We start from the raw sequence: 15,529 nt of genomic DNA, 5'->3' as shown, positions 1-15,529 counted from the left end.
TGTGTGTGTGTGTGTGTGTGTGTGTGTGTGTGAATGAATGAAAACTTCTCCATGTGCAGTGAGAGCCGCTCTTCCCCTCGGGGTAACACATAAGAGACGTAATGGAAAAATCTCAGTCAGTTCAATCTACTCAAAGCCCCCGGATCTCCTGCAAACTCAATGCACTGGAGCTCTAAACACACGCCAGAGGACCAAACGAGGTAAGTTTACACGGCTTTACTTCTCATGTATTGTTGACAGCACTGACGAGACGGTGATGATCTGAGAGCAGATTGGGGACAATTAGAGGAGATGCACATCCGAGGAACGCGGGGTAAATATCAGCTTCAGACGGCTGGAATTAAATGAGCATATAATCATTAAGACGTTGAAATATCTGCAGAAGAGCCGCACTATATCGTGTCTGTATAGTATTGTGTGTTTATTAGTTGTGGAAACGAGAACCGCGTTGCATTACGGATGTTTCACAGCAAAATCAGACCTCACAGAAATGATTATAATCAGGCTGGCTCTGATATGTCAAATGCATTGACTTGTGTAAAACGTGCACTTCTTATGATGAGCGCTTGACTGGTTGAGTTATTGGTGCATTTTGTTTAGATGCCATTGTGAAATATACAGCAAGGTGTTTTTATACTGCACGAAGGTCATTGAGCTGGAATATGCTGAAAGGTGACATTTAAGTTTAAAAGCAGTCGCTAAAGCAGTTACACAAGTGCAAGTATTCTCTAGAAGTGCTTCTGCACAATACTACAGGAGAGAGAGAGAGAGAGAGAGAGAGAGAGAGAGAGAGAGAGAGAGAGAGAGAGAGAGAGAGAGAGAGAAGGACTAACACGCACGCACGCACACACACACACACACACACAGACACAGAGAGAGAGAGACACACACATGTTTGTTTTTGTGAATTGTGGGGACATTCCATAGGCATAATGGGTTTTATACTGTACAAACCGTATTGTCTATCCCCTTACACTGCCCCTATCCCTAAACCTACCCATCACAGGAAACATTCTGCATTTTTACTTTTTCAAAAAAACTCCTCCTGTGTGATTTATAAGCATTTTGAAAAGTGGGGACATGGGGTAATGTCCTGATATGTCACCATTTTCTGTAATACCTGTGTCATACACATGTTATTATACACATTTTTGTCCTGATATGTCACAAAAACAAGCACACACACACACACACACACACACACACACACACACACACACACACACACACACACACACACACACACACACACACACACACACACACACACACACACACACACACACACAGAACACACACACACAGAGAGAGAGAGAGAGAGACACACACACACACACACACACACACAGAACACACACAGAGAGAGAGAGAGAGAGAGAGAGAGAGAGAGAGAGAGAGAGAGAGAGAGAGAGAGAGAGAGAGAGAGAGGAAGAAAGCTTCAACTGAGCTCTCAGGATTATTTTCATAAATGTCAGGTCTGGATATGTCTGAAGTTTTATTAACGTATTTTATGCATTTTTAATGTCCAAGTTTAATTCGTAATTGATTTTAATTGGCAGTCGTTCTTAACCAATAAAAAGTGTTCATCAACATCAGCTCATGCCTTTCCTGAACCCATGACCCTGGTGCTGCTGGAGCCGTCCTCTACCGTTCATCTCTGTAGTCGATGGAAATTATTGGATATTTCAACCTTTCCCTTTTTGCTTTGTCATGAATGATTGCAGTTCGGTTTTGCTGAAGACATTATTAGGGAGTGTGATGGCAGTTAGTGTGGATTGTATAGTGTGTGGATGGGGAGTGTGAAACACTTTCAACTTAGTTAGCTATTTCAAATATAAAATTCGAGAATTGTATTTCATTACTGTAACGTTTTAAATGGGTGGTAATCAAATGTCAGTTACACCTGAAAAGTATTTCAGATTACCAAAGAGATTAGTTTCAATTTAAATGTAATTTATTATATTTAAACATTAATGTGAACTGTAACGGTGATTAATATTAACAGTGCAAAAGCATCTTATAAAATACATTTCTGCTCAAGAGTTTCATACAGAATATGCAACATTTTAATAATTTTAACAAAATAAGATGGGTCTGGGATCTTAAAAAGTGCATGTTACTTGTATTTAGTACTGTCCTGAGTACGATATTATATATACACGATATATCCAATATTTCTCATAATAGATGTTTCCATACTCTACAAGACAAAACGACTGAATTTATACAAATTGCTACATAAAAAAAAAGCCTTGAATCTGAACTGTCTGGTGATCCATGTCATTTGTTCAGTTAATTCAGACTTTTTATCAGAGAATTGCGATATAAAATGTAAAATGTGTACCTTGAATGCAATTTAAGTCGCTTTGGATAAAAGCGTCTGCCAAATGCATAAATCTAAATGTAAACGTACAATTGTGAGTTATAATGTCCGATTAAAGCTGCAAGCAGCGATGAAAGGGCCTTCGCACCCGGGGCCGGGCTGAGAGATTGCCTCGTTTGACATTTGCACGCCATTAAAAATTCTCTGTACATGTCGAAACATCCATGGCATTAGGATTTCTATACTAGGGTTTGGCATTCTTTAGGTTGACTAAATGTGGATCTGAATGGGCAAAAAAATAAAAAAATAAACTATATTGCCAAAAGTTTTGTGACTTGGGTTGAGCTCAGGACTCTGTGCAGGCCAGTCAAGTTCCTCCACACCAAACTCCTCATCCATGTCTTTATGGACCGATGCTTTGTGCACTGGAGCGCAATCATGCTGGGACAGGAAGGGGCCGTCCCCAAACTGATCCCACAAAGTTGGGAGCACGAAATTGTTCAAAATGTCTTGGTATGCTGAAGCATTAAGAGTTCCTTTCACTGGAACGAAGGAGTAAAGCCCAACTCCTGAAAAACAACCCCACAGCATAACCCCCCCTCCACCAAACTTTACACTTGGCACAATGCAGTCAGGCAAGTCCTGTTCTCCTGGCGACCGCCAAACCCAGACTCGTCCATGGGATTGTCAGACTGAAGCGTGATTGGTCGCTCAGAGAACACGTCTCACTGCTCTAGAGTCCAGTGGCGGCTGCTTTACTCCACTGCATCCCACGCTTTGCATTGCTCTTGGTGATGTAAGGCTTGGATGAGCTGCTCGGCCATGGAAACCCATTCCATGAAGCTCTCTACGCTGTTCTTGAGCTCATCTGAAGGCCACAGAAGTCTGGAGGTCTGGAGCTGTTGACTCTGCAGAAAGTTGGTGACTCCTGCGAACTGTGACACCTGAACTGATTTGGAGGGGCGGCCCAATACTTTTGGCAATATAGTGTTTGTACATATCAGTATTGATGCATGCAGTGCTTATTTTTATAGTGCACCATGTCTTCATCTGACATTATGAACGCGTCCTTTTAGTGCATTGCTTTGTCTTTATTGGCAGTACAGTACAATGTTCTGCTGAGGTTATATTTAATATTATCAAGAGAGTCGTTCAGCTGTTCCTTTGTGCCATGTAGCCAAATCTGATCAGAGCAGAAATCATTGAAATGCACGATCAGTACGCAGCACACCGAGCATGCTTGTTTCAGGGGATTCACTCTTTACTGTCTTCCAGCAATCCGGCTGATTTTGCTCATGTGTTAGCAGTGCACTTTTGAAGGCGTACTTTGGTATATTAGCATTACATTAAACATGAAAGCCTTTATTTAATATTTTATAGTTTCAACATAAAATCATAAAACAAGTAAAATCTATAAATATGACAAAAGACTATTTGACGATTGTTTTAAATATCTGAGTCATCCGATTTTTAAAAAAAGAGGGAAAAAAAGACACGCACTCACCTGACCTCAGGCTTGCTGTCACTTTGTTAACCATGAGATGCATGATATATTGGCCAACATAGTGTTATCAGCCGATAAATACAATTGTTTGATGTTATTGATGTTAAAAATTCAAGCCAATAAATAATGGATTATTTCAGCTCAGACACTTCAGATGCTCACTGTCTGCCATGATGGTTATAAATGGCTTGAAACATGATTGGAATCACATCGAAAAGGAAAATACAGTTCAGAGCAACGTCAAATCTGTGGGATAGGCCACACAAAATTATAATGAGAACACGATTGTAAAAGAATAGTGTGCTTTAGTGCGTTTGCTGAGGAAAGAGCACATCCACACCTCCACGGCAAGCCCAGTTAACCCAGCAATTGGGTTGTTTTAAGCAAACATTTAACCCAAACGCTGGGTTTGTCCATTTTGCAAGCCAACTTGGGTTGTTTTTAACCCAGCATTTTTTAGAGTGTATGCACATGTGATTGTAATTCATATAGGATGCGTTTGGTTGAGTTAATTAATAATGCAGTAAAGCTCTTCATTGTACCGGTCGCACGCACAGTTTAAACAGAAATGCACAACATTAAAAACTTCTGGACGTTCTGAGTTCTCTGGGGTTACACTCTAAAAAAATGCTGGGTTAAAAACAACCCAAATTGGGTTGAAAATGGACAAACCCAGAAATTGGGTTGTTTGAACCCAGTGAATGGACCCATTCAAACAACCCAATATCTTGGTTTGTCCACAACTTAAGTTGTTTTTAACCCAGCATTCTTTAGAGTGTACAGGGCTCGACATTAAGCATGTTCATTCACTTGTCTGAGTAAAACACTTGCTTGTCCGGAAAAAAAGTTATATATATATATATATAACTATATATATATATATATACAATATATTTTTTTTTAAATTTTGCGTGTGTGTGTGTGTTGTAACTATAATTTATTCTGAAGCAATATTCTCACCAGTGCTCAATCAGCTTTGACATATTTAAATCTGCATATTTGTGAATTTTTATTTTTTAATGTTTTTATTGAATCATTGTGATATTTTTACCTTTTATAAAAGGCATTTCCCCCCTAATCTTATTAAATATAGGCTATGCTTCAGGTTTAATTTTATATTGTTAAATTTGATCATTAAATTAAATTAAATTAAATTAAATTAAATTAAATTAAATTAAATTAAATTAAATTAAATTAAATTAAATTAAATTAAGACAGTATAAGGGCTGTTAACAATAAAATTAAATAATTTACACTGAAAAATTACAACTGCATTAATTAATGTTTTGAGATTTGTAGTTTTGAATAGACACATAAGAAATGTGGGAAAGTATGTTTAAACGTGAAACTAAACCTCCAGTAGGTGGCAGCAGGTGAGTCTTAATGAGCGAGTCATTGAGTCGTTCATTCAAACGATTCATTCAAACACTGAATCGTTCAGTAACACACTTGTTGCTGTGAGACGCGTTACAGTTCTGCTGTGTGTGAACGATTTTCGCTGCTGAAATCGAACAAAAGCACTCAATATTGCATCTAAAATGTAAGTGACTTTAAGTGAATGTAAATGTAAGTGAATGTTAATTAATTGTTTATGAAGCCGTCTTATGAAAGCAGTGTCATTTTCAGTCGTGATGGTATTCAGGAAACAGCTTAAACGCTCTTGTGTTGTAATTTCTCCTCGAGACGCTGCACGAGTGTCATCAGCGCGACCTTATTATCGTCAGTTCATTATATATTATTATGCACCACTATCGATCGCCACTTACACTAAATTAATGAACAATCATTCTTGCATTTTGGTGGTTCGCTAGTTATTTTTTGTTTTCAGGCTCTTGTCTGTCAGACAAGTAAAATTCTTTTTCACTTGTCCCTTCAAAAAATCCACTTGTCCCGGACAAGCAGACAAGCGTTAATGTCGAGCCCTGGTGTAGTTGTGTTTCAGCGAGCTGTTGTGGGAAGAGCGGCTCTAACAGCAATGATGTGGTCTGAAACGACAGCCTAATGTTAAAGATGTGTGTCCACAGTGTGTGTAAACAACCAGCCTAAAATGGTCAAATCCACCCAATATTTTTTTCATAATCCCCATCAATCATTATCAATCTCTCATAACACGCTTTCATATTTCCCTCCACTCCTGCGTAAGAGTAGGGAAGCCCCGCCCATGACTGTTTCTGATTGGCTCTTTAGCATAGACACGCCCCTGAGTGAGAAGCACAGAGACGCCATTTCTGTTTCCTCGCTGCATCAGCGCTCGAGTATGTTGTGGTGATGAAGAATATTGATTATTTCGAGTGTGTTTGTATTCATACAGGAGCTAATATGTGTCTGCCATGTGCTGTGTTTAACACTCTTACCATCTGTGGAAAACTACTGAGAGGGATTGTTTTGACGCTAAGGGTATACGAGGTTGTGACTTCTGTGATGGCTTCAGTTCACACTCGATGCTGGCACTGATGACTGCGTTGACTTCCCTACTCCTACTCTTGAAAGAAATGAACCTTTATAAAGATTATTGGCTAATGTTTGTCTCTTTTTCAGTAAAGCGACGGAGTAAATTTTTATTTTTTTTGCCAATTACAATGTGTGTGCCTCAGACATCACTAATGTCCTGATGAACCAGTGAACACAGGAGTGTCATAGACTCCGGCATCAGAGCCACTGACGACACCGTGGGGAAAGTTCATTTATGAAGGAAATGTGCCGAAGAATGACAGTAAAATGTTTGCACAAATCATTTTACGCATGACTGCTACAACAACGAGAATCAGTACAAAGCTGGATTTGCGAAAGAGTTCACTGCAAAAAATGCTTTTCTTAGTATTTTTGTCTTGTTTCTAGTCAAAATATCGAAAAATTCTTACATTAAGAAACATTTACTAGACAAGTAAAAAATATTGTCTTGTTTTGGGCTAAAAATAACTCAAAATGAAGAGAGTTTTTGCTTAAAATAAGATAAATAATCTGCCAATGGGGTGAGTAAAATAATGTTGTGTTAAGATTATTTTTTTCATCCCATTGGCAGATTATTTAGCTTATTTTAAGCAAAAACTCTCTTCATTTTGAGTTATTTTTTCCCAAAACAAGACAATATTTTTTACTGGTCTAGTAAATACTTCTTGTTTTAGATGTTTGGACTAGAAACAAGACAAAAATACTAAGTAAGAAAAGCATTTTTTGCTGTGTTGTTTCTGAAGGACGGGTCAACCCTAACGAAACAAAAATATATTGCAGTATATTGGAAAATATCATGTAATACATTAGTCAATATATTCACATATATATGGGATTTAATATTTATATTCTCCAATATATTACAATATATGAAAGCGGCAATCATTTGTATATTTTGCAATATATTACAGGAATATATAATATACTGTATAATACCATTAATATATTATTCCATGTATTTACAATATATTATAATATATTTCAAAATAATATATTGGTAAATATATTTTCCTTTCGTAAGGGAATGCCAACGCTTCGGCTCTAACGTCACATCAGAACGCGTGAGGATGGCTCTTCATATTCTGTGAATGTTTGCAGATGTCCTTCTGAATGAGCTGAACGCTGTACGGCTAATATGGCTAAAGTTAGCATCGTCTCTGACTGTATTCACAGAGACTAGAGCTGTGGCGTTAGTTTGATCCTGCAAACACCCACCGTCTGTGTCATTCATAAACACACATTTATTATGCGTTGTATCATCGAGTGATGTACGTGTTACGTTCCCACACAAGCATTGATACAACAATTTGACGGCACATGCTAGTCGAGTCAATGTTACTCCACTACAACTAGCACTACATAAATGATCCACTAAGCGTTCGGTGTGAAAGTGTCGAGCTCTTCCTGAGTCTCTCGTCTGTGCTGACTCCGGCTCAAACATGTACAGCTTATTCCTGATATTTTGTCTGCGTGAGATTGGCTTGTTTTGTTGTTGACGGAGCACCCGAAGCTCGTGTAAAGGATTGCTACTTGAAGATGGTGTGGGTGTAAACAGAACACAGACATGTTCTCTCACTATCATAGCATGTAGTAAACACTTGGGTTTAAACCACGCTAGAATAACACAGCTGAACATTCAGGAATACTTTACTTCTTCTGGATTTATTTTAAAGAACACAACAACTATAATAACAATTGGCAGTGCCACCTGCAGGCACAATAGGGGAAAAGCAGTAAAACAAGCCTTATGAGAAGTAAGCAGATCGATCGATCTATCTATCTATCTGTCTGTCTGTCTGTCTGTCTGTCTGTCCGTCCGTCCGTCCGTCCGTCCGTCCGTCCAATATTCCATCCATCCATCCATCCATCCATCCATCCATCCATCCATCCATCCATCCATCTTGCTGGTAATGGCTTACTTTATTCTTGAAATGGTCTGGTTGTTGAATTGACTTCTAATTAAAAACTGCCAAACAATATTAGCAAGGGAGATATTGCAATTATACGTATTGATTTGTTTCTCAGAAAGATTTCCCTTCAGTCCATTCCCTCGCTCCATCAGGGGCCGAACGAGCGGCGCTTGCTTTCAAAAAGCCCATCATCTTCCTCTCATTGATTTAGTTATTTAGACCAAAGTCTTTGTGCACACTTTGGTTGAAAATCATGGATCTTCTGTTGGCAGAGACATGCTTGCACTGTGGCCTATTTGTATTCATGACCTTTATAGATTTGATATAGTTAAATAATGTCTTTAGTCTTGTAAAAAAAGAAAATTGTAAAGAAAAGTCATACTATGTCTTTCTTCAGACTCCCACATATTGGAAGAGATGGAGAATATTCATCGACTCTCTTTCCTGTACTGTGTGTTTTGTCAATGTTTGATTAGTAACGTTGAGAGTGTAAAGCACTTTGGTCAGCTTATGTTGTTTTTAAACGTGTTATAGAAATAAAGGTTGTTGATGTTTTAGTCATGGATACAGAATAAAGAGCGCATTCAGACTACAGTAACTCCTGTGACGTGAAACTTAGAGCTCATAGTTTTCATGCAACTGTTATGACTGAAGCTTATCATAACATGATATTTGCATGCTTCCTAAATCATAAACCCTTAGAGGAGACTGAGAGAGGTTCGTAAGAGCTGTGTCTGTATTTTAGCTATCATGTTGGAATGTTAGAATCACAAAACGTTGTAAGCTGTCTTCGTCAGCATTTCTGGGCAACATAAGCACGATTTGAGCATTCATATGTCAAAACCTTTGAGCTGCCTAGTCAGCATTTAATTTAATTTATAGGGAGCTTCCTACTTCGACAGCACTTTTGGCTAGTGTTTAACTTACAGGTGACGATCAGGGCCGATTGTATCCTGTCAATCAAAAGAGCCAGACTGCAACTCATACCGTGTGTGTGAAGAAAATGACTTGAATTTAGGGCTGTCGAAAGTAACATTTAAAATAGCAGTGTTAAAGCAGGCTCTATTTAAACCTATGAATCACCCGTATTCAAGCCAGGGTTGCCAGGTTCACCAAAATAAACGCAACTTTGATACCGGTGCCAAATCGATACTTAAACAACAATGGATGACATTTAAAGAATTACTTTTTATTATAAAAAAAAGAAGAAAAGAAAATTCTTTAAATTTAACAATTTATTAAAAGTGTAAATGTTTATACTTAAAATATGTATAATTAATTATATAAACATAAATAAATTCAAAGCTCATAACCATAAGGACCAGTTAAAACCAGCTCATGACCATCTAAAGACCAGTTTAAACCAGCTCATGACCATCTAAAGACCAGTTTAAACCAGCTCATGACCAACTAAGGACCAGTATAAACCAGCTCATGACCAACTAAGGAGCAGTTTAAACCAGCTCATGGCCAACTAAGGACCAGTTAAAACCAGCTCATGACCAACTAAGGACCAGTTTAAACCAGCTCATGACCAACTAAGGACCAGTTTAAACCAGCTCATGGCCAACTAAGGACCAGTTTAAACCAGCTCATGGCCAACTAAGGACCAGTTTAAACCAGCTCATGGCCAACTAAGGACCAGTATAAACCAGCTCATGACCAACTAAGGACCAGTTTAAACCAGCTCATGACCAACTAAGGACCAGTTAAAACCAGCTCAAGACCAACTAAGGACCAGTTTAAACCAGCTCATGACCATCTAAAGACCAGTTTAAACCAGCTCATGACCAACTAAGGACCAGTTAAAACCAGCTCAAGACCAACTAAGGACCAGTTTAAACCAGCTCATGACCATCTAAAGACCAGTTTAAACCAGCTCATGACCATCTAAAGACCAGTTTAAACCAGCTCATGACCAACTAAGGGCCAGTTTAAACCAGCTCATGACCAACTAAGGGCCAGTTTAAACCAGCTCATGACCATCTAAAGACCAGTTTAAACCAGCTCATGACCAACTAAGGACCAGTATAAACCAGCTCATGACCAACTAAGGACCAGTTTAAACCAGCTCATGACCAACTAAGGACCAGTTAAAACCAGCTCATGACCAACTAAGGACCAGTTTAAACCAGCTCATGACCAACTAAGGACCAGTATAAACCAGCTCATGACCAACTAAGGAGCAGTTTAAACCAGCTCATGGCCAACTAAGGACCAGTTAAAACCAGCTCATGACCAACTAAGGACCAGTTTAAACCAGCTCATGACCAACTAAGGACCAGTTTAAACCAGCTCATGGCCAACTAAGGACCAGTTTAAACCAGCTCATGGCCAACTAAGGACCAGTTTAAACCAGCTCATGGCCAACTAAGGACCAGTTTAAACCAGCTCTTGACCAACTAAGGACCAGTTTAAACCAGCTCATGGCCAACTAAGGACCAGTTTAAACCAGCTCATGACCAACTAAGGACCAGTTTAAACCAGCTCATGACCATCTAAAGACCAGTTTAAACCAGCTCATGACCATCTAAAGACGAGTTTAAACCAGCTCATGACCAGCTAAGGACCAGTTTAAACCAGCTCATGACCAACTAAGGGCCAGTTTAAACCAGCTCATGACCATCTAAAGACCAGTTTAAACCAGCTCATGACCAACTAAGGACCAGTTTAAACCAGCTCATGACCAACTAAGGACCATTTAAACCAGCTCTTGACCAACTAAGGACCATTTAAACCAGTTTAAACCAGCTCATGACCATCTAAAGACCAGTTTAAACCAGCTCATGACCAACTAAGGACCATTTAAACCAGTTTAAACCAGCTCATAGCTAACTAAGGACCAGTTTAAACCAGCTCATAGCTAACTAAGGACCAGTTTAAACCAGCTCATGACCATCTAAAGACCAGTTTAAACCAGCTCATGACCAACTAAGGACCATTTAAACCAGTTTAAACCAGCTCATAGCTAACTTAGGACCAGTTTAAACCAGCTCATAGCTAACTAAGGACCAGCTCAAACCAGCTGCCATGTTTCAAAACATACCTAACCAGCATATGCAGTTTTTTTTAACAGGGTACATAACAATGATTCGTTTTCTGCTGATGAATGTATCCAAACAGTTGCTCACCTGTATAATAAAACACGTAGTATATTATAGCGTCTTTGGTATTTCTATGGTTTCTACAAAATAAAACTGGAAATCGAGGGTAGTTCGGATAAGACCTCACTGACCGGCAACGCACTGACACGGTCCGTGTCCTGGTTAAAATGGCTTATTCCTCTGGATTTAAACACTGTTGGGATAAAGCAAGTACACAAGTCAACAAAATACATAACATTGTTCTAGTGGGTTTTGGATATTTTAATCTAAAAATTGTACATATTGTGCCTTTAAATGTGACGCTGTATAAGCGGCAGTGCGGGGGTTTTCTGCAAGCTATAGCACTGAAAACATGTGAACATCAAAAGGTTTCTTTAAAGATACAATACAACTGAGTGAAATGACTCTAGCATCGGTGCATCTCTAGAGTTTATCTCCACTACAGGATCGATGGCCTGAAATCTGACGCTCTTTCTCAGCAGTGTTTCCTCCTGTGATGTATGAAAGTGTTTGGTGCTGCATGGGGAGCGTTTGATTCCGGCTAATTAAATGAGCATCTGAGGGCCGGTACTGATGGAGCAGGTGGTTGGACTCTGTTATAATGAGTCGTTCCTGAGACATCTGCATCTGATGAATAGTCAAAGTTAGATGGGAGTTTGTTTGTACAGAAGTGTCCAGATGTCGTCGAGCAGAAGTAGCCAAAGCGACTGCCGGTTCCGGCTGTCCGGAGCATCACCGCCTTGAGATATTGAAGACGACGCTGGAAGTTTTCAGTGTGAACACCGGCCCACTTTCTCTTATTTGTCTCGTTTCTCTCCAAACAGCCCTTTTTTTGGGCAGCACTGCAAAAAATGCTTTTCTTACTTAGTATTTTTGTCTTGTTTCTAGTCAAAATTTCTAAAACTTCTTACATTAAGAAACATTTACTAGACAAGTACAAATTATTGTCTTGTTTTGGGAAAAAATAACTCAAAATGAAGAGAGTTTTTGCTTAAAATAAGATAAATAATCTGCCAATGGGGTGAGAAAAAAAGTATTATTATTAATTCATGTTTATTTTAAGCAAAAATTCTCTTCATTTTGAGTTATTATCCCCCAAAACAAGACAATTACTTTTGCTTGTCTAGTAAATACTTCTTGATTTAAGAATTTTTAGATGTTTGGACTAGAAACAAGACAAAAATGCATTTTTTGCAGTTTGTTATTGACTTCAGAGGCCCGCTGAGACTTAATATCGAGAGGCGACAGGAGTCCGCGACGGTGTAGCCCACTAACGCTCCATTACTGAGAGGAAGGGAGTGTGTGTTCATGGGAAAGAGGTTCAGGATGGGCCAGTGCGAATCTACAGCCACATCAGGAGATGCTGGTGTTGTAGTTCTCGAGACCGGTCTAAAGACCTTTTTTGAAGGTCTCGGTCTTGTCTTGGTCTCGGACTTAGAGGACTCAGGATTTTATCTCGAGACCGCAACTGCTGGATATCACTAAATTGCTGGTGCATTGTCTGATTTAACATCATTAATGTTCAAAAGCAAAGCAGCATTGTCTCAAAAATGTCCAAAATTTATATAAATGGCAAATAAATTCTGAGATGTAGTTTTTTTTTAATATAACAAAGAATATAATTATGCAATATCACAAGAGCAAGAGAGCTGTTTTCATGAATATAAGCGTGATTGCAAATTATATTTATTCATACAAACGTTTAATAAACAAGAAGTTACTAATAAAAGACAATTTTGTAACTGTTTCTTTGATTTTTCGGCAATGTTTCGTTATTAAATGAATCGGCTGCTTTGAACAAATCGGTTGAATTAATGATCCTGTAAATGTAAAATTACGTTAATGTTAAATTAATCTTAACATTATTTAGAAGGTGTAATTTTCCAATTCAGATGCAACTTCTATAAAATATATTTTATCGTCAGTGGTTTGATTGGTAACAGCGCTTTAGCGTCTTACTATTCTAATTATATTTATTAATTAAATATAAGTCATTGCACAGACAGTAGATATGGACCTTTTAGGTGAATTTAAGGAGTGCTGGTCTGGTCTTGGTCTTGACTCGGTCTCGGTTTAGGTGGTCTTGACTACAACACTAGGAAATGCAATGCTGAAGGCTTACTTTAAAGGTGCAGTGTGTAGATTTTTGCGTGATCTAGTGGTGAGGTTGTGAATTGCACCGCCTACCCCTCCCTTTCGAAGCACATAGAGAATCTAAGGTGGCCAGCACAGGACAAAGATGTGTTCATCTGAGACAGCAGAGAGTGACCATAGACTGTAAAAAAATATGGCTGTAGTGTCCGTGACGTCACCCATAGCATTGCAATAAGCCCTTCTGAAGCTTAAAGTAGGGGCGAGCTGGGCGTCGCCATCTTGTGAGCGCATCATGGCGTGTCACTCCCGGATAACAGAAAATGGACAAAAAGGCGGGATGTGGGCGGAGCTTAGATGAAGCAATGACTAGAGGCGGCGGATAAATGTCTATCCCCCTGTCACTCAAAGTAACCACGCCCTTAATTATGCAGAACTTGTAGGCTTTATATAACGTAAACGAATGAGTTATTGAAAAATTCACCACCCTCACAGTCGTCATGAAGTTCGAAATTAGCCATATAGAGTAAAACCACAATTTGTACCAGGCTGTAAACATGTTTTTCTTCTGCTTTAAAGTTGGGAATTTTACCACGTGGCTCAATGAGATTCTGCTCCTTCTGGAGCCGCTCTAGTGGCCAGTTGAGGAATTGCAGTTTACATTACTTCAGTATTGGCTTCAAGAGAGATTGCGGGAGGTTGCCGCTTGAGAGTGACTAGTGCTCTGTAAAGAAGTTTGTCCCTTTAGGGCCACCCTAGAAACATGACATGTAGGGCTGCAACAATAAAAGCGATAATAATTGATCATGAAAATCATTATCGATTCTCATTATCGATTAGTCGGGTCTGCTCTCTGTGCACGGAAAGCTTCCACCAGTCGTGCCAAAAGACGGCACTAAATAACACATTTCAATGGACAAAATGCATCTAGAAATAGAGTAAACAGAGCGAGCTGATGAAGGAAAGGCACATGATCTCAGAACATGCGAATGCATTAGCGTTTAACACACACCGTTATGAGCTTTAGCAGATGCGTTTGCGTCCTCATTTTATAGGTTATATCCACTGATCTACATAGAGAACAGTGAGTATATCCTCATCTGTAAATAACACTAATTCTCTTCCATTTAACATGAAAGCGTGTCCTGACAGTCTGTGTTAAACTTCAAATTAATGAGCGGCGGCGGTGTGGCGCGTCAGACAGAACGCAGTCGAGAAGGAGACATTCAGCGCAAAAACATTCATTTAGCTGAAATATCTGCTTTAGGATGATACATTTAGGTTTAAAAGTAAACATGTAATTCAGCTGTTTCATGAGAGTAGTGACTGTAAAGAAATAACTGTGTAAGTGAATATAAATGAAGACGTTTCTTATAGCCTATTTACAGGATAAAGAAATATTAATAAACAGAAACAGGTGTGTGTGTGTGTGTGTGTGTGTGTGTGTGTGTGTGCCTGTTTATTTGGTTTATGAGGACACAAATGTGTGTAACTACATGGGTATTACACTATAAATGTGGTTTATGAGGACATCAAATGTCCTCATATTTCAAATAGCTTTAAAAACATACTAAATGATGTTTTTTTTTGAGAAAGTAAAAATGCAGAATGTTTCCTGTGATGGGTAGGTTTAGGGGCAGGGGCAGTGTGTGTGTGTGTGTGAGTGATGGGTAGGTTAGGGGCAGGGGCAGTATAAGGGGGTAGAAAACACGGTTTGTACATATATATAAAAAATATTACGCCTATGGAGAGTCCCTGTAAACCACATAGACCAACATGAGTGTGTGTGTGTGTGTGTGTGTGTGTGTGTGTGTGTGTGCTCTTCTTGCTAACAATGAGTTTGTTTTTATTTTTCTTCAACATCATTTTAATGTAGGGATTTAAACTGTCCTTTTGCATAGTAACTTTTTTGCTCATATTGTATACATACCCTTACGAAAATATCCATCGTTTTTATTGGTGTATTGATCACCATTTGTATAACCACTACAGTTACCATACAGTTAAACTATGCTGTAATAACGTTCGTTCATGGGAAGGAAGGAGGCGGGAACCGGCGAACTTTCAACAACATTTATTCAACATAAATAAACAAAACGAAAGTAAAACCGCGGACAGCCCCTCACGGACGACTGCCCGCAAACAC

General features: G+C 38.9%; 1 protein-coding gene across 1 annotated transcript in view; it reads left to right on the top strand.

The window, feature by feature from the left end:
• The first annotated feature begins 55 nt into the window (after positions 1-55).
• atp2b2 (ATPase plasma membrane Ca2+ transporting 2) overlaps positions 56-15,529 on the top strand; it is a 298,344-nt gene continuing 282,870 nt past the window's right edge. The window contains exon 1 of the mRNA XM_067430946.1: positions 56-200. The gene's annotated coding sequence lies outside the window, so the exon portion shown is untranslated. The remainder of the gene's footprint in view (positions 201-15,529) is intronic.

This window comes from Pseudorasbora parva, chromosome 22 (assembly GCF_024679245.1).
Source record: "Pseudorasbora parva isolate DD20220531a chromosome 22, ASM2467924v1, whole genome shotgun sequence".
Lineage (NCBI taxonomy): Eukaryota > Metazoa > Chordata > Actinopteri > Cypriniformes > Gobionidae > Pseudorasbora > Pseudorasbora parva.
The sequence above is the reverse complement of the archived record's forward strand: the minus strand, read 5'-3'. Positions and strand labels throughout refer to the sequence as shown.